Source organism: Protopterus annectens, chromosome 12.part0 (genome assembly GCF_019279795.1).
Source record: "Protopterus annectens isolate FY-2018-M chromosome 12.part0, PAN1.0, whole genome shotgun sequence".
Lineage (NCBI taxonomy): Eukaryota > Metazoa > Chordata > Ceratodontiformes > Protopteridae > Protopterus > Protopterus annectens.
The window spans coordinates 201,087,381-201,106,338 of NC_056746.1; the positions used below are offsets into that span (position 1 = coordinate 201,087,381).

Consider the following 18,958-nt stretch of genomic DNA (forward strand, 5'->3'; position numbering starts at 1 on the left):
TGCATTTACCTCCATAAACAAACTTATATTCCATCACTATCCCTTCAAGTAGGGCAGAATGTTAGCTACACCCTCTACCTCAAAGTCACCAAACAAGTGCATTCATGCACACACACGCACGCACGCACGCACGCGTGAGCACACACACACACACACACACACACACACACACACACACACACACACACACACACACACACACACACACACACACACACACACACACACACACACACACACACACACACACACACACACACACACACACATACACGTTCATGGTAGATAAATTATGCATGCTATGTGACTGTGTGAGCTTCTCGAAAATTGGGGGTTAGGAGATTTCTTCTTTTCCCAATAATGTGCAATCTCAGAATTGGAAAGCAGGCTGTATGGGGTACAGTGTGTTTGTCATATTCAAAAAAAAAACTTGTTTTATTAAGTTTTTGTGTCTTTCAACCATTTATGTGGTCAATTTAAATTTTCAGTTTTTTTGTGTCTCAAGAGAAGAAAGCTTTGATAAAAGATATATTTGTTAAACACTGTAGATAAATTTATTTATTTATTTGACATTTGTTGACCAGGTTAGTCCGAATGAGCCAAAGCCCTTTTTCAGCAGAGGCTTGGGGAGAAAAGCTCCACAATTAATGCAAATGTATAGAAAAACAAAATCTCAGGATACACTATTAAATAAAAATTAATTAACAAAATAATTACGTATATAGTTAACATATCACTGGGTAAATACACACATGTACCAATGAATCAAGCAACACAATCACTGTAATTGAGGGTCCATTACATAGTTTTTAAAAAATTGTACAAGGATAAGAGTTGTTGATATTTAGTTGACTTAGTTTGGTCTAGTAACAAAGAACATGTGGAAGTCAAAAATCAATGTAAAACTTAACAGTGGACACATGAAAAACAAAGGGAGGAAGGAGAGAGAGAGAGAGAGAGAGAGAGGTGATGAGTACAGGGTGGACAAGTCAAGGAGGGTTGTTGCAGTGACAGATCCATGTACTGCTGTGAAAGTTTTTGGTAACAGTTTAGAATTTTTGATGGTGATTAATATTTCTAATATCTAAAGGAAGTTTATTCCAATATTTAGCAGGGGAGGAGCTGTAAAGATTTTGCACCATTCTGGTTTTAGGTTTGTAGATCTGAAGGAGGTTTTGTTCAGTGCTTCCGGGGGACCTTAGTGAGGTGTACACAGAGACAAGTAGGGCTATGTTGGGACAGAATATATGATCTGAAGCTGAGAGAGAAGCAGAAGACTGGGAAATACGAACCAGTTTAAGCTTTTCAGAGTAAGATAGTGGTGAGAGTAATAGGTCTGATTTTATTGTAGGTGGATTCCAGTTTTGTTAAGACAGTGGTTTGAAGACTGGTGAGGATTTGTGATCCATAGATTATGCTAGGGAGAAGGTATGCATGGGATAGGGAGATTTTGGCTTTATCAGACAGAATTTTTTGTTTCTATAAAGAAGTCAAGTTTTTGGTAGGTTTTCTTGATGGTGTTGAGAATGTGCAGGTCAAATTTCAGTTGGTCATCAATGATGACCCCCAGAAGCTTGGTGTGAGATTCCACTGTGATAGTTGTATTATTAAGGAATGAGATTGAGAAGGAAGACTTAAAATGGTTCATAGTTTTGGGAATAAAACCAGGAGTTTAGTCTTTTTATGATTTAAAATTAGCTGATTATTGGTGAGACAGTTTTCTATGGATAAGAAGGATTTTTGTATGATTGTATTTAGGTTAGAGAGGAATACAGCTATGGTGATGACTGTGGAGTCATCTGCATATTGCATGAGTGATGACTATCGGCAGGATGTAAATAATAGGCTGCTAAAGATGTTAAACAGTAGTGGGCCAAGGATTGATCCTTGAGCTACACCCATCTTGATAGGTAGAGCAGGGGGAGAAGAGAAGAGAGCAATTTTTCAGACTGAAGTCAGTCACTGAGGTAACTAGTGAACCAGATATAGTAGAAGAGGATAGCTTTTGTTCAGTGATTATGGTCAACAGGAGGGAGTGGGAGACGGTGTAAAATTATTACGAAATCAAGAAATAGGCAAGAAGTTTGTTATTGTCTGTAGCTTGGGATATAGTGTTTATGAAGGAAATGGGGGTAATGGAGGTGCTGTGTTTTAGGCGAAAGCCATGTTGTCAGGGGGTAAGTAGATTTTCTTGTAAGAGGTAGTGCAGGACTTGTTTGTGAACACATTTCTCTAGTATTTTGGAGAGAGGGGATAGAATTACATTTGGCCTGAAGTTGGCAAGTTCAGAGGAGTTACCTCCCTTGTGGATGGGTAAAGCATAGCATTGTCTCCAGATTTTGGGAACTTTGCATTCAGTAATGTAACAGTTGATAAGTAATGAGATGGGGGGAGGCAAGTGAGTTTGCTGCTTTCTGAACAAAGAGTGGAGGTAGATTATCAACAGGGGAGCAGGGTTTTAGCTAAGGTAACAAGGATTTGATATGGTTGGTAGATAGTTTTCAGAGAGAAGGTCTGAGAGGAATTGCAGGATATGGGAGGGTAAGTGCAGATATTAACATTAGTGTTGGAGTTGCTTTGGAGCGATATTTTGCTAATAGCGTTGAAGTAAGTGTTGAAGCTGGTTACAGTTTCTTGGAGTGCATTGTTAGGGGATGGATTGGGAGATGAGGGGTTACCTGGTTGTAGAATTTGGTTAATAGAGTGCCAGAAGTTCTTTGGGTTAGATGTGTGTGAGGTTGGATGATTGTTATAGATGTCCTTCTTATCATTATTGATGGATTTCATAGTAAGGTTATGTAGTTCTTTATAGTGTTGGAGATGAGAAGGGAGTTTAGTTTTGGACCAGATTCTCCATCCTTTGTCCCTTTTTTGCATTAGGGTATGAGTGGAGAGAGTAAACTGAGGGGAGATGATTGATTTGACTCTAACTATGTATTTATTTATTTTTATTTATTTTATTTTACATTTGTTAACCGGGTTAGTCTGGCTGAGCTTTTGGCTCATTTTCAGCAGAGACCCGGGAGAAAAGCTCCTCAGGATTAGAAAACAATTTATTGAATTTTAGTAAAATAGTAGTAACAATCAGCTATAGGATCTTACAAGCAGAGACCTGGAGAGAAAAAAGCTACTGAGGCAATTCAATTATACAGAGTATTAACGACTGGCAGACAAGAATGTGAGTTGATTACAAACAAGGTTTTAAACAATTAGCAGAAGAAAATGTGACTAGTTACAATATTATTTAAGCTGCTTAGAGCAAAATGAGTTAATAGTTAGGCAGATGCTTATTTAAAGTGGGTAGGATCTAGTTGTACAGGAGTTTGGAAACAAGAAAGGAAAGTAGGAATGGCTAGTAGGAGATGTAGGGGAGGTAGAGTATAGGAGACAGACTAGACAGGTAGGTTGTTTTGAGACTGTAAGAATTAAGAGTGGTTGGAGATAGAGGAAGGGAAGAGGTAGAAGAAGCAGGGGAATAGTGTTAGAGATGCATTAAGAGTGAGGTGGTGAAATAGGTGAAAGGATGGTGGTTGGCTACAGTGGCAAGACAACTTTGTTTTTAGGTATTTCCTTGTGGCCTATTTGAAACTTTTGCTATGCTGGAGGGATTTTATTTCCAAGGGGAGTTGGTTTCAGGATGTAGCTGGGTTATAGTTGTAGAGAAGGCAGCCTATTTTGGTTCTGGGTTTGTAGATGTCTAATAATTCTTGATTTGAGCTGGGTAGCGTCCTAGCAGGGGAATATTTGGATATGATAGTGGAGAGGCTGGGGCAGAAAGAGGGTAGATAGAGGATAGAGTGGATGATTTGTAGTTGGTATAGTTGGAGCAGCTGAGGGAATTCTAGACAGTCTAGTTGCTGTAGTGCTAAGCAGTGGTGTGACTTGTAGGTTTGGTTAGCTGCAAATCTGGCGATCTTATTATAGGTAGTTTCAAGCTTGGAAATAAGTGCAGAATTTATGTTTGTGAATATGTGACAGCTGTACAGGTGTGTTGGGAGTGATAAAGCCTGAGAGAGAGTTATTCGGGCAGTGTGAGTTAAGTATTTCTTGCTACGGAAAAGGTGTCCAAGTTTCTAATGAGTTCTTTTTACCGAGTTAGTAATGTGGAGATCAAACTTTAGCTGATCATCTATTGTAACACCTAGCAATTTAGAACTAGATTCAGCTGAGATGATAGTGTTGTTGCAGGATAAGATGGTAAATATACTTTTGAGTGTGGTGATGTTTTTAGGGAGGAAGAGTAGGAGCTTAGTTTTCTTTTGGATTAAGTATTAGTTTGTTATCACTAAGCCAAGTCTCAATGGTGTGGAAGGATACCTGGGTAGTTGAGTGGAGGTCAGTTGGGTTGCCAGCAATGGTTATAACAGGTGAGTCATCAGCATATTGCACAAGAGATGAATGAGGACAAGAGGAGTAGAGCAAGTTGGTGAAAATATTAAAGAGTAGTGGTCCAAGTATGGACCCTTGGGGGACTCCCATTTGTACAGTGAGAGGGGAGGATAGTGCAGAGAGCCATTTAACTGATCGCTGGCGGGTAGAGAGATAGCTGGAGAACCAGGAAATAGTAGGGGGAGAGAAATGTAAGTTAGTGCGTTTATCTAGAAGGAGTGGGTGAGAGACAGTGTCAGTGGCTTTAGAAAGGTCAAGGAATAGGCATGGGGCAAGTTTATTGTTATCACGAGCTAGGGAGACTATGTTGATGAATGATATGAGTGCAGTAGTTGTACTATGCTTGGGGATGGAAACCATGCTGTGTGGGTGTGAGAAGGTTTTCCTGGTGAAGGTAATGCATTACCTGCTTGTGAATGCCAGGATTTTTGTGAGTGGAGAGAGTATGGCAATCGGTCTGAAGGTGGATATGTCTGAGGAGTTGCCCCCTTTGTGAATGGGTAGAGTAAAGAAATTCTTCCATACAGTGGGGACATAGGAACTATAGGACGTAGGGAACTATACGTAGGGGAACAAGAGAGTTAAGTATATTGAGGAATATAAAACTGAATTTGCATCTTTCAGAGGTAAATGCCTAAGGAAGGACCAGTCTGTGGCTAAGAGACAGTTGTTAATGATATACGGCTGTAAATTAGAGAGTTTGCGACATTCGATGAACTGATGTGGCCTAGCAAAATGTGGAGATATAACTTGAGAACTTTGACTGGACAGTATCACTGAGTGAATCAGGCACTGTTTCCGGGAAGTGATATTTTTGGGGATGAGAGACTAGTATCTAGTCAAGAAGAGAAGTACAGTTAGTTGATTTGTTAAAGTGTGTAGGAGTGGAGATTAGTTGGGAGAAGCCATGTAGATTAATACAAGAGCTAGGACTATCTGGGGAGAGGGATAGCCAATTAATGTTGATGTCACCCAAGACTATTGTTTTGTTCGGTGAGTATTGAGTAAGCCAGGAGAGAACATTTTCTAGTAAAGTGATATTATCCGCAGGTGGTATATAGATTGCAGCTATGGTGATTACATTGTGGATATTGATCTTGCATTTGGCAATTAGAAGTTCACCTGGTGAGGTTGATGCAGTGAAAATCACAAGAGGAGTTACAATAAGACAGTTAGAGAACATGATAGCAACTCCACCACCCTTTTTCTTGCTTCTATCGTGTCAAAGGATGTTGTATCCTGGGGCTAGGATGTCTTTGTTGGCAATGTGGGGTTTTAGCCATGTTTTGGTAAGAGTAATGATATCAGGAGAGTTATGGGACATCCAAAAATGGAATTCACTGACTATGTTGAATACGCTTCTGTTGTTCATGGAATAGAGAGATGGATGTTTTATGGGAATGGAAGGATGACAAGAGTTTGGGTCCTTGAGCATAGTGTTAGGGGGGAGGGAGGTAGTAAGGTCCAGGCCTGGGATAGATGTCTACAGATAGGAGTAGGGTACTATGAGTAGAAATGTGAGGTGAGTGGAAAATTAAATAGTATTTCACACTAATTTTAGGGAGGATTGAGGCAGATGGGGGATTTTAATTTTAGGAATAGGGAGTGTTGTAGAAAGGGAAGATGGTGTTATTAAAAATGATTGTAGGGATTGTGGAAGAACTGCAGGATTGTTGGAGGTTGGAGACAGGTAATGAAGTTTTGAGTATTATAGGAGGAGAGGTTATAAAGGAGGACTAGAGAAGATGTAGAGAGGAAGGATAGTATCACATTGTAGAATAGCATGATGGAGGATGGGTTAGGGTGGGGTGTGTGAAAAGTAAGCTAATGGTGTAGAAGTATAGCTCTATAGGTAGAATATAACAGTGGTGTATAGTAAGATTTAGAGAGGAGAGATGAGAGACAGGTGCTATGTGGAAGAATGGGGATAGGTGGATTATTTATTGTCTAGCTAAGAAATATAATATGGATAGGTCAGGCAATTTTTGAGTGACTATAGTGAAGGGAGAAGAGAAAGATAGTTTAATAAGAGATGTAAGTGCGGAAAAGGAAAGGAGAGATTGTTGCGTAGTAAGGGTGTGGTCTAAAAGGCACTGGAGGAGCTATGGACTGATAGGTATGAATGTGTGTGAGTAAGTGATCAAGTGGGTAGAGTTGATGGGGAGAGTCTTATTAATTTGCTGATGAAGCTTTACATCTTTTATGATGGCATTTGAGGATATATATATATATATATATATATATATATATATATATATATATATACACACACACACACACACACACACAGATATATATATATATATATATATATATATATATATATATATATATATATATATATATCAAATGTGTAGGAGATCAGTGAGGACAGGGCCTTACATGACATGAAAGACTAAACACAAGTTGTGCCAGAGGAGTTTATAAGAGAAAGAATAGCAGAGAGGATTGGCAGTTTGTCAAGACAGCTATGAGTCTGCAGGTCAGTAATCTCTTTTGTTACAAATCTCTTAGGTGTCTTCATTTGAGTGACATGTTTAGACATGTACATGCCAAATCTGGATTATATTCAAAACGAGGTCTGTGAGATATGAGCACAAAGGTGCCTCGGTTTCTGATGTTCGTATCTATTTGGAGAGGTATGTCATCTAGGGGATAAGACATCAGCCTGCTTTCTTGCTTTTAATTTGAGACTGTTGTTTTGCACCAGTAATTGGGCTTGTATACCCTTGTTGGAGCAATTTCATATCAGCAGGTGAGCAAATAGCAACATCCAATTTGCAATCATCCATAAATTTAAATAGCCATTGGGCAGGATACAGGTCTGAACAATAGTGCTGAGCATTGATCCCTGTGGGACATCTCTAATATTTGTGCCTCCAGAAATGGCACCTAAAAGTTTAACTAAAAAGGTTCTATTAGATAGCCAGTTAGCTATCTAATTTAAAAAAAAATGCCCCAATTTCTGTTCAAGTCTGAGTCTGTTAATAAAGTTTAAATGAAGAATTATATTAAAGGCTTTCACCAGGTCAAAATAAGCTATTTAAACTGCATAACCACTACTGACTACTTCAGGACCTTTTCTGAAGAAGAAAATGGAGTTAAAGAGACAGGACCAGCCTTTGAGAAACCAAATTACTGTGGACTAGATATATGAGATCATATATTATTCATTTGACTGCTTTTTATATAAGACCTAATAGGTCTGCATTTAACAGTGACAGATAATGGGCCCGTTCTGTGTAAGGACATTGTAGTGGCTGTTTTTCAGGTTTTAGGAATGCATCTTATGAAAAGGGTTAGCTTTAAGAGGTATGAAAGGGACCAGATATGCCATATTTAGCACTAAAAATCAGACTTCCTGGTATACTGTCCAGGGTTGTGTGCAGGATATTCTTAGCTTTTGACAGAGCTGAGGGAACTTTCTCCATATTAATTCTAAGGATGTCTTAGACCGAGGAATCTGTAGAGCAGTTATACTAGATGACAGAGTAAAACTGGCACTGAATTTGCCCACTAAGATATGAGCAGTTTCCTTTGAGCCTAAGTGAGAGGTATTATTGTAGACAAGCTCGGAACTTTGCTGGATGTTAACTTTTAATTTCCTGCTATAGTTTAATAAGGATTTATAGTTACTATTACTTTCATGTTTTGCTTGCTCCTTTAACTGAACTCTTCATATTGGTAGAACAAGATTTATTATAGACATTAAGCATGTTCTTCTTGTTGTTATATAGTTTATGCATATAGGCATCTCACTAAGGAGGTTGTTTTTGAACTTCCCACTGTAGTGGCCGAGGATAGGGACAGCCTTGTCAGTACAGCTCTTTAAGTGTGAGTAGAGATCAGCGGCTTAGGTGGCCACCGTACCACTGGATACTAGATGAGGTGAAATTATAGTGTAATTTCCTTTGCTTGTCAAGCAGTTGTATGAAATCAGTCCCTGGACATAGATATATTTGCTTGGGAAGTGGTATAGGTTTTTGTGAAAAACAATACTGATTTATGGCCTAATTTGTTGTACTTCATCTAATCACTCTTTTATTAACCTTAATCTTGAATTCAGATATGTTTGATTCTGAAATATATATGTGTATAATTCTGCATAGATTACTATTTTCATAAAGTCCCAATTTTTGGTTAATGAAACCAGCTGATATCTATTTTCATCACCAGATTTGGTGATAATTTCTTTTAGATACATAATTCACTATTGGTTGACCATAAGCCCTGTCTGTTGCACACAATAGCAATTAAAAGCCCTTCTTTGCTCAGTAACCTCTTTGAAAAAACAGTTAATTGTGTTGACTTTGTTTTAATAAATTCCAAAACATTAAATACTTCATATTCCAATATACAAATGAGCAACAGAACATGCTGGAGAAACAGATATGTGTTTCAGAGACTGTCCCTCCTGTGTAACAGGATACCAATCAATGTGAAGCGGAGTTCGTCTATTATCCAGTTTAAGCGACACCTAGACCATTGGATCGGGAGTAGGAAATTTACACTGGGCCTGGCACCCATGTCCCTTATATACAGTGGTAACTTATAAATGCCTGTCTCTCAATGTCCTGTTTGTCTACAGGATATCATTAATCTTGCAGGAAAACTAGGCTAGGCTTAGAAAGTTAGAAAGCCTCCCCTGAGTCATTAGCCTAGTAACAGTCTATGAATCTATTATACCTTCTTTCCTTGTCCCCCAAAGTCAGCAATTTCAGCTCAGGCTACACTATCTGGCTGTTAAACTCCATTGATATATTCTGTACATCTACCACTCTCGCTACTGATGTGGTGTCCAGTCATACTGTTCTGTCAAAAACTCAATGGAGTCCTCACTAGGCATTTCACATTGCTTCACATTTTGATTCAGCAACTGTGAGATTACTTTAATCTACTATTGCGCAGCTTTCAGCATACTGCATAATTCATTTTTTGAAAGCTATGTAACGGACTTGCAATTGTAGTTTTCACTTGATGGTGGCTCATCAACAAGGTGTCCCTAACATTACTTTTGATCTTCTATATACATTTCCTCTTCACTTTTCTCAGTTTTGTTGACAGTATCATACACATGACAAACAGCTTTACCACTTTTACCAAAATCATGTAAAAAATACCTTTTAAATGAAAAAAATACACTTTAATTCAGTTCAGCATGACAGAATGGGTGAAGTGAATGGCCATCCTCTTTAGTCACTATGAAATGTCCATATATATTATACATTTTTACATGTTTAGCTGTGGATGTGATCTCTCCAATAGTCCATGTAAGCACAAGTGTCGTCTTCTTTCTCCCCTAATAATCATTTTCCCCAAAAGAGGACCTTGCCATTCTATCGTCTTCATCAAGCCCCAAATATCCCTTTTTGGCTCTAGATTTTTGTTTCTAGAATAAATGTAGGAGCATAGACTTCCTCTAGTGACAGAAATGTGACAGTCATACTTTTAGCTCCAATGTTCCTATGTTTAGTGGTAGATTTATAAACAAGTCCAGTAACATTTGTTCTCCTGCATAATCTCAGTAACAGTAAACAAACTGTGTCATACCATCTGTTAGCAATTCTCACTACAGAACAACCAAAGCCCTTGAAAGTCATCCATTGAAGGTCAATTAATGGCCATACCTCTCAAACTCTTAGAATAAGAAATCTGGACAAAGCCATAGATAAAAGTGGGTTGGGAGGGTGGCCTAAGGGGTTGGGAGGGTGGCCTAATGGTTAAGGTGTTTGCCTTACAAACACAAGGTACAGGGTTTGAATCTCACAGGGGTATAATTGGCTAGGCTTAAAATGGCTTGCAAGGGCAGTTAGCCTAGTACTAATCTATGAACCTAACCTAATCTAAATGCCCAAAAATAGGGGTATTTTTTAAATATTGCTCTTACAAACTTAGAAAGCTGATAGAATAAAAGGTTTGCATTAGCATGAATTCTCTGAACGATATGTAGTCTGAAACTCAAATGTCTGCCATTAATTTTGAACTTTAGTCTTTAATGATTTACCACTAAATTGCCAGAAAACCACAATTTTATGAAAAACGGACCAGAAGTATGAAGCCAAATCTGGACATTCTGTGAAAATCTGTACAATTGAGAGGTATGTTAACAGTTGTTGGTGAGTTTTACCAATACAGCCTCAGCCAGTGATCTCGTCATGGACTGCCACCTCAACCTGCTCAGCGAGTGGGCTTAACTACTATGGTACAACATCGGTGTCTAGGCCAGTATAAATAAGCTGAGGGTACTGGGTGCCCTACATGCCATCATATCGAGCACCCCAAATGCTGGAGATCACTAGTGAGTAGGGTATGTCACCTAGAGTGTAAAAGTAAAAATCCCTTGTCCAAGGAAGGAAGAAGAAACAAGCATGTGCTGTACAACCAGTTTTATATGCCTCCTGATACCTTGTCTTCTGTTATTCATTCTGGGTCTCTTCAGTTAACAATGTCAAAGAAGCATTTAAGAGACTTCAGTTTGTTCTCCTGCTACTTCTGCTTCAGTTACTCCGTATTTCCTTTTAAAATTAATTGTTGAAGTAAACTGCAGGAAAGTATTCAAACTGGACTCACAGGGGGCAGACAAGCAAAATAAGACTTGCCTGAACAAAGTTTCTTTATACATTATATTCTGGGTGCTGAAGCAATGGGAAAGAGAAGAGAAGAGAAATAAAATTTGACATACACATGGGATTATCTTCCATTTTCCTCTCAGGCATTTGTTAATTTATCATCCCCACCCCCCACCCAACACAGATTAAATGTTGACTCCTATAAGACATTTTATTATATTATCATCTCCTGTTACCTCACATACCACAGTAATTAATGCTGGCTTTCTGTGCAAACTTTCTGCCAACAATAGATAAGGTCAGGATCAGTAAGAATCTGTGAAACAGAGATACCTTACGGTTTTAAAGTAACCTCTAAAGAATCCACTGATCCATTAGGACTACTAAACCCATCGGTAGTACCCATCTTAAAAAACTGTGATGTCCATGCAGTGCTAAAGCTGTTTGCCTGTGCATGCAATTGCTTTTGTTATTGTTATGCTATTAGTATGAGTCATAAGCAAACCTTCATCCTCTGCTGCATGCACTCCAAAGTGTCTAAATGTTGCCAGAATACCATCTTATGAGCCAGGTTCTTTCTCCATTTTTATTTTAATTTATTCTTTTCTTTTCCCTCAGTCTAGTGCACACTCAGTTTCTTTGATCACTTACAGACCAAAACCATCAGGGTTATTGCTGCTGCGGCTACTGGAGAACATTGGTAGCATTAGAATGCACAGCAGCAACCCAGAGTAAAGTGAAGCCAAACCATCCAGTTGAGTACTGGGAGGAAAAAATAAGAGACGAACAGCAACGGTAGCTTCTTGTACAGCTCTGGAGTTCCTTGTTCAATGTGTGAATGTTAAAAGAAAACCCTCAGATTCCTAGACGCCCCACCATCATCCATGTACAAAATAAGGAGAGAATGGAAAACAAATCCCACAGATTCTGTATGGAAAACCATTAAAGGAAAAAGCCTTACATACTATGAAAGCCACCTTTTTACCTCTCTATGATCCTGAAATTGATCTCAGAAACATATCTGCGATGTGTGTTAAAAATGGCTGAAGAATAATAGGTTCTGGTAAATAAAATCATTTATATGTGTTGCACTGCCTCTCCATGTGGCCTAAATCAAGTCTTTTAGCATTTTCATTTCATCTATATCTTCTTCCCATAAAATTAAAAAAAAAAATCTTTAAAATTAGTTCCATGAGCAGTCATTTAATTGTGCAGGTACATAAGTTACATAAGTTAATACTCAATTAATTTATTTTTAGCAATCTTCTTTGCTTTGCACCTTTAGCAATGCATAATGTCTAAAGTTCTATGCAGTTTGAGGTGTAGTATTTTTGATGTGAGACACAGAGCTGGATCAGAAACACTTCGATAAGGTCTGATGATCTTGATGATTGAGCTTGGGAACTACCACTGGTCACAGAGCATCAGAAGAGTCACTTGATGTTTTTCTCTCTGACTGGTGTACCCAATCAGTCAACAGGTTGGATGCCGCAACTATCTGTTGACTCTCTCTTAATAGTTTCTTGTGAAATCTTCTAATGAATCCTCTGGAAGACCAACAAGTTGCTGATACTTGTTTTAACAGTTTCCATTCTGGTCATCACATTTCTCAAATAATTCTGCTTCTTTTACCAGCAAATTTAAGATACACTCTTACAGGTTCACATGCTAATCTTACAACCAAAGGAGAACATCAAGAAGCTCAGCCACATTACTAACTACTGGTGGAAGACTAGCAGTGCCCCTCATTGCGTAGACCTTCTCCTCCACATATCCATGGTGAAAATTTGTGATCACCCATCTAGTCATCCAGACTGGTTTTAAAGGTTGTTAGGGAAGTAATCTGCTTGATAGGTAAAGATGGCCTATTCCAGAAATGGGGCTATGTTGGGTTAAGTATCCCTCACACAATCTAATGTTATTAATGTCATAGTGTAGGCTGTATTTACTTTACCACTTGTTTTATTTAGGGGAAAGAGTTCAAAGAATGCTGGGTCATCCATAGCACTGAAAACTAACCAGAGATCATTCTTCAGGAGTCTGTATGACATTGAGTCGAAGGATAGATCTTTTAGTTTATCAAAGTAATTAAGGGTACTTAGGCCTGAGATCTTTTCAGTGAGGAAATGTTGAGGTCCTGCAAACTTCTTTAGGTACATAGCCAAATATGGAATGAATAAAGTTGGACTACAACATCTTTGGACTTTGAGGAGGTACCAGGAAGGATAAGCTGCGGAAGGTAGAAGGGTGTTCTAACTACCACATAGACATACATGGTCTGTTATCAGCATACATACCCAAGTGCCTGATGAATCTGTCAGATTTAAGTGGAATGTTATCTATATTGCAAACAGTAGTGATGCTAGATTTGCCAAAGGAAACTATGCTTCATTTCTTGGTGTTGAGGATAAGCCCATGATTAATACTTCAAGCATTTATTTGGTCCAGCCCTTGCTGGAGAATTTGAGAATCAGAATGGGATTTGATAACCATTCTCAGTTTGCAATCATCAACAAACATGTTTATCCATATTCCCTTGATGCTAACTTTTATATCACAGAAATATTTTTCTATCTTATTTTATTTAGAATTTGTTAAACACGGTAGGGCATTGATCACATTGGTCCTGTTTTCAGTCTCATTAGATAGCTACATATCATTATGTAATGTGTGAGTGACAAAATGCAATATATGCATGCATTATATACAGAGTGAATGCCAGAGCTGTACCAGGGATATAAAAACAATAGATACATAACCTTATATACTGAGCGACTGACAAAACACAGTATGTACATGCACTGCACACAGAGTAGTTATCAGAGTTGGCTTGCTGAAAGGATCACAAAGAAAAGTAGAGTTGGAGCAAGGTATGCAGAGTAGAAAGGGGTTAAGTTGTATGTCCGGAGAGAAAGCAGTTGCATTTTCCTTGAGTCTCATAATGGGCTTTTGGTTCTGCTCATGAAAATGTGGTTAAGAGGAATAATCTTAAAGAAAAGAAGGTAGAGATTACCACAGTTTGTGGACTAATGACTGAGAAAGCATGGTTTGTGTATTTAGAGTTGGATCCAGTACTAGGCGACCTAGGCAGCTGCTTAGGACCCATTGGGTTGGAGGACCACTAGCTAGGGACCTGCCACACAACTTGCATTTCTTCTTTAAGAAAACACACTGCATGTGTTACATTTCTTCTTTAAGGACTCACTCAGAGTATGTCCTTAGTAGCAACTGTACATGCATCATTATCATGATGCACTCACATTTAAACATTGGAGATTTTTTTAAGACGATCATGGAATTTGATTGCTATTGCCATACCGATTGAAATGGTCATTCATAAACACAGGTGTGTGTGTGTGTGTGTGTGTGTGTGTGTGTGTGTGTGTGTGTGTGTGTGTAAAATGCCCCACTTAGGGATGGCAGATTGGTTAATTTATTCAGTCTAAAACCCTCTACCTTGAATGCAGGACCCTAGTGAATGAATTATCTACAACAGCTTCCAGACTGTCATCTACAAGTGAATTTCAAGGACTGTTGAGTTTCAGTTCATTTTCAAAGAATGTTGAGTTTCTGTGCATTTTCAAGGAATGTCGACTTTCATGGAAAGAGAAATTTACTGTTGCTCACGTTGTCTGTTTTTGATGTGTAACTGCTTTGTTCAGCAAGTGGCCATTATCAGCGTTTGTGCTATAAATTTTAAAAACAGCACTAGTAGCACAATAGATAGGACTTGCCTTTGGTGCAGAAGGCTGTGGGTTCTACTCCCACACCATGTAGATGGAGTGATGATGTTGCAGTGCCCTGTTTAAGGGAGAATGGGGGTGCTGCACTCTTGAGTGTGCCCTTCTTTGGATGCAGTACCTGATAGCTATGAATCTGTTCCTGGTTTGCCAGCCATTTCCTATTGCAATATTACCAGCTTATCATTTTTTTTAATGTAACATGCGTAATTTATTCTTCAAGGGCAGCAGGGACTAAATTTGTACATGAAACACTGAAATGTAAAGTTGTTTTCCAGCAGCAACCTCTTCATTAGTTACTGATCTCTTTAATGTGGAATTATTTAGATAACTTTTACTTCTGCAGAGATTATGTATATTGACTGATATTGGTGGATTGTTATTAAAGAAGTCTGAGTGGTCTTTTGCAGTTGAAATGTTCTGTAACGGGTAGTTTTAGTATTATTGTTTTATACTTTTTTGTTTAATCATTTACTGGAAAAATGTTCAAACCTACAAAATTGAAACACACACTAACAAGTAGTGGTGTATTATACAAAGAATACAATTTAATGCAATCAGGATGGTGCATCAAGGAACACATGCATGCATGTATGCATGGTCCAAAAAAATGTGTGCAAGGGGCCTATGGTTTGAAAACTCCCAAAGGTAAACTTAATCTGCCATTGGCCAGATGCATTTACTTTGAATGTGGGTTTCAATGCCATTTCAATGAATGTGAGTCTCAAGGGCAGAGAAGCTTACTGTTCAAGCTAAGTCTTTTTTCACTATCAGACTGTATTGTTTTGTTTAGAAAATGGCTAATCAGTGTTTATGCAATAAAATTTGAAATAAAAGTTTTAAATATCTCTAATCATTGTATAAGTAAAGAAGAAAATAGTATCACATGGACAGGTTTGAGCAGTGTTTGTAGCCAAGTCATGGGACACTGGAATGGCTGGGGAGGGAGTTGCTGCCAAGGAAGGCTGCTACTGGGGGCATTAATGCCTTGATCCATTACCTTGCATAGGGCCCCATTTGACCATGATCTGGCTGTGGTACCGAAGTCTAGTTTAGAAGGTTTGGAGGAGAGGAATAGAGTGGTCAAGACTTCTAAGGTTGTATATTGATGCATATCCAATTACTCTGGAGTCTAGTGGGAGGAAGTTCTTTTTTTTTTTGATGAGGTTTAACCGTTAAGAGGCAAGTAGAAAGTTGGCACTTTTGTATCACGGGTAGACATTTAGATTTTTTAATGGTTTTTACAGTGTTATTCATTTTTTGGGGGATGGTTTCAATTGTGGATGTATTTCTTTTACAGGCTGCATCAATAAGAGGGAGACCATATTCTAGCTGAGCCAGTAAGATACCTTTACCTAAGGCATTCCTACAGGGTGTGGATAGAAAAGGGGGGATCTTATTGGTCCAGAATAGGAGAGAGGTGATTTTTTTTGTATGTGCAGTTCAATGGAAATAGAAATTTAGAAAGGGTTCCAACCAAATCCCTAGCTCTTTGCAACTAGTGACATTTTTAATAGTGTTATTCAGATGAATGAGGATTTGTAGAGGTCTGGAAATAGAAATGAGCTTTTACCTAGTACACAACTGGTTTTGTTTGGTTTTAGAGGAGTTAAACAATAACTGTTTAATACTGACCCATTGAATAAATGCATAAAAATCAGACTGATGTTCTAGTTCAAAATCAAAAGAGGAGAGAGAGAATGACTGGAGCAGAATAGGACCACAACACTGGCATGAGGCGGGATAGGAAGCTAAGTCGAGGAGTTTGTTAATGTAGATGGAAAAAAGAAGAAGTGCCAAAATAGATCCTTGGGAGGGTGAGGGGTAGCCTTCTATAGAGGTTTTGAGTGAAAGGTTGAAATTCAGTAAGAAGTGATGGGTAGCAAGGTAGTTTTTGAACCAGGACAATATGTCATCACTTATGTCTATTTTAATGAGATGGTCAAGGAAAACTGAGTGATCAACAGGATCAGAGGCTGTGGTGAGGTCAATAAAAATGGCTCCAGTAATTAGGTTTTTGTCCATTCCAAAAAGAATGCTATCAGTGAGTGCTCAGATAGCTGGGGATGTACTGTGAACCAGACCAGAAGCGATGCTGCTTTCGAAAAAGAAGATGGTATTGGCTGATGTATTAAGTTACAAGTGAGGTGTTTTTTTCAGAGTCTTTCTTAGGCTAGATATGATAGAAATGGGCCAGAAATCAAGGGACTGCAGGGATTGTTTTTCATACAGAGAGGTCTTACAATGAAATGTTTCCAGATATTGGGCATAACATTAAGTGCAATACACAGGTTGTAGGTGTGCTTCAGTGGAGTTATGATGTCATTGTAGTAATGAATAAGTTATGGGTGACCGTTGTCTGTATCTAGAGGGCTATCAAGTTTTATCTGTTCTAGCAGTGGTTACATGTCCTTGGATGTGATAGGTCTGAAGTAGAATGGAGGGACTTATGGAAGGGTGATGTGGGTGGCAGAGGCAAGTTGGAAATGGCTACAGTAAGGGACAGGAAGGTTGCTGAAATTATAAAGTAAATCTGCGGCAAAAAAAAAAACAGGAGGATGTAGCATTCATGTAGGGAAGGATATTCCATCATATAAGATTACTGACCTCTTTCCAGAAGTTTTTGAGTGATTTTATTAATGAGATTTGGTATAATTTCATTACGTAAGTTTTATGATGGTGTATTGCTTGCTTGGCAAGGTTGCATAGCTGGGTGTAGCATTGTCTCTTTATGGGAGTACAAAGGGCTTTCCAAAGATATCACAGCTTGTTTCTGAGTTAGCATGCGGGTTAACCAGTTATTAATTTTTGATTTGCATATTCTTTGGATTATTAGGAAGTAGGAACTTTGCATGTTAGTCAGTACAGAGGTGATTAGTTCTGTGGTAGTGTTTGAACCAGCTGCATTCACATACCAGCCTATTAAGGACATACAAGCAAAAGAGGAATGGACTCAGGACAAAGCCTGCTGAAACACCACTGGTTACATTTTTCCATATAGTTCAAATATCCTTGACTATAACAGTATGGGTCCTGGCAGACATCTCATTACTAATCCAGCAAACTATGCATGGGGTAATGTGCTAGTGTATTGATGGATCAGGCAATTTTATCATATACTACTCCATGTCCAGGATGACATCTGCATGTCTTTTATATCTAAAGACAAGGAGATCAGAAATAATGCCATTCTCAGTATACAAGCCAGTATACCCACTATCTGTGTATTAGGTACTTTGTTCTCTCCAGTGAACTCCGTTATTTTTTACTCTTGTGTTGGATGTGGTGTAGCATACTGGAAGCAGGAGGATGACATTTTACTACAGGATTAATCTACGTGCAAGTTTGTTTCTTTTGCAGTTTAAGTTTCATTATATCCTTTGCCCGAGAAATCTCTAGCAGATATTTCTTATTTCTTTCAGATATGCCTTAGTTTTTTGTATTTTTATCTACAGCTACTTTGTGAACCAAAAAATTCTTGCTGCTTCTGCATTCGTCCCAGAACCAGAATGCAATCTTTGTCTCCTTCTGATTTAATACTCTTGTTACCAAGTAAGAAAATTCACATTTGCGTAGTGTGATTTTCCTTTTGTGAATTCATGCTGCTTTAAGCCCTGTAAACATTTGACTTCCAAATATTCCAACATTCTTTTCTTCGGTGGTAACTCCACGATATACCAAACAACTGTAGGTGTAGCTGCAGGTGATTGCTTTGTAGTCATTTTCTTGTTCTCATTTTTATGAAAGAGAAACATTTATGTCCTTTTTCAGTCTGCAGAGATTATAAGTATATTCTATGATTTGTTAAAGTATGTTTAGTGATACCTCATACAATCCACACTGCTTTTGTTCATCTTTGTTTTAATATTCTATATTTTTCCATTAGTGACAGAATAGAAATAATTTTTTAACCTGGCAAATCTTGTTACTGAGTTCAATTGATGTTTTTCTTTTTTTCACCTTCTTGAATATTAAGTATAACTATTCATAAAAATAACCTTGTTTTTTCAACATTTATTTATTTATTTTATTTATTTTACATTTGTTAATCGGGAAAGTCTGACTGGATACAAATCCTTTTTCAGTGGAGGCCCAGGGAGAAAAGCCCCAATTAATTGAAAAACTCAAAACATTCAATTAAAAAGGTAAAGGAACAAATATACTCTATAAAAGCAGAACTAAAAGTAAACTTTTACATAAATACACTAAGTTCCATTCAGATTACAAGTAGTAGAGTTATATTTCAGATGACAAATAATA

At 38.1% G+C, this 18,958-nt stretch overlaps 1 protein-coding gene across 5 annotated transcripts in view; it reads left to right on the forward strand.

Annotated features, from left to right (window-relative positions):
* The window catches only part of LOC122816448 (alpha-1,6-mannosylglycoprotein 6-beta-N-acetylglucosaminyltransferase B-like), a 950,232-nt gene that overhangs the window by 517,317 nt on the left and 413,957 nt on the right, over positions 1–18,958 (forward strand). The gene's annotated exons all lie outside the window — the stretch shown is intronic.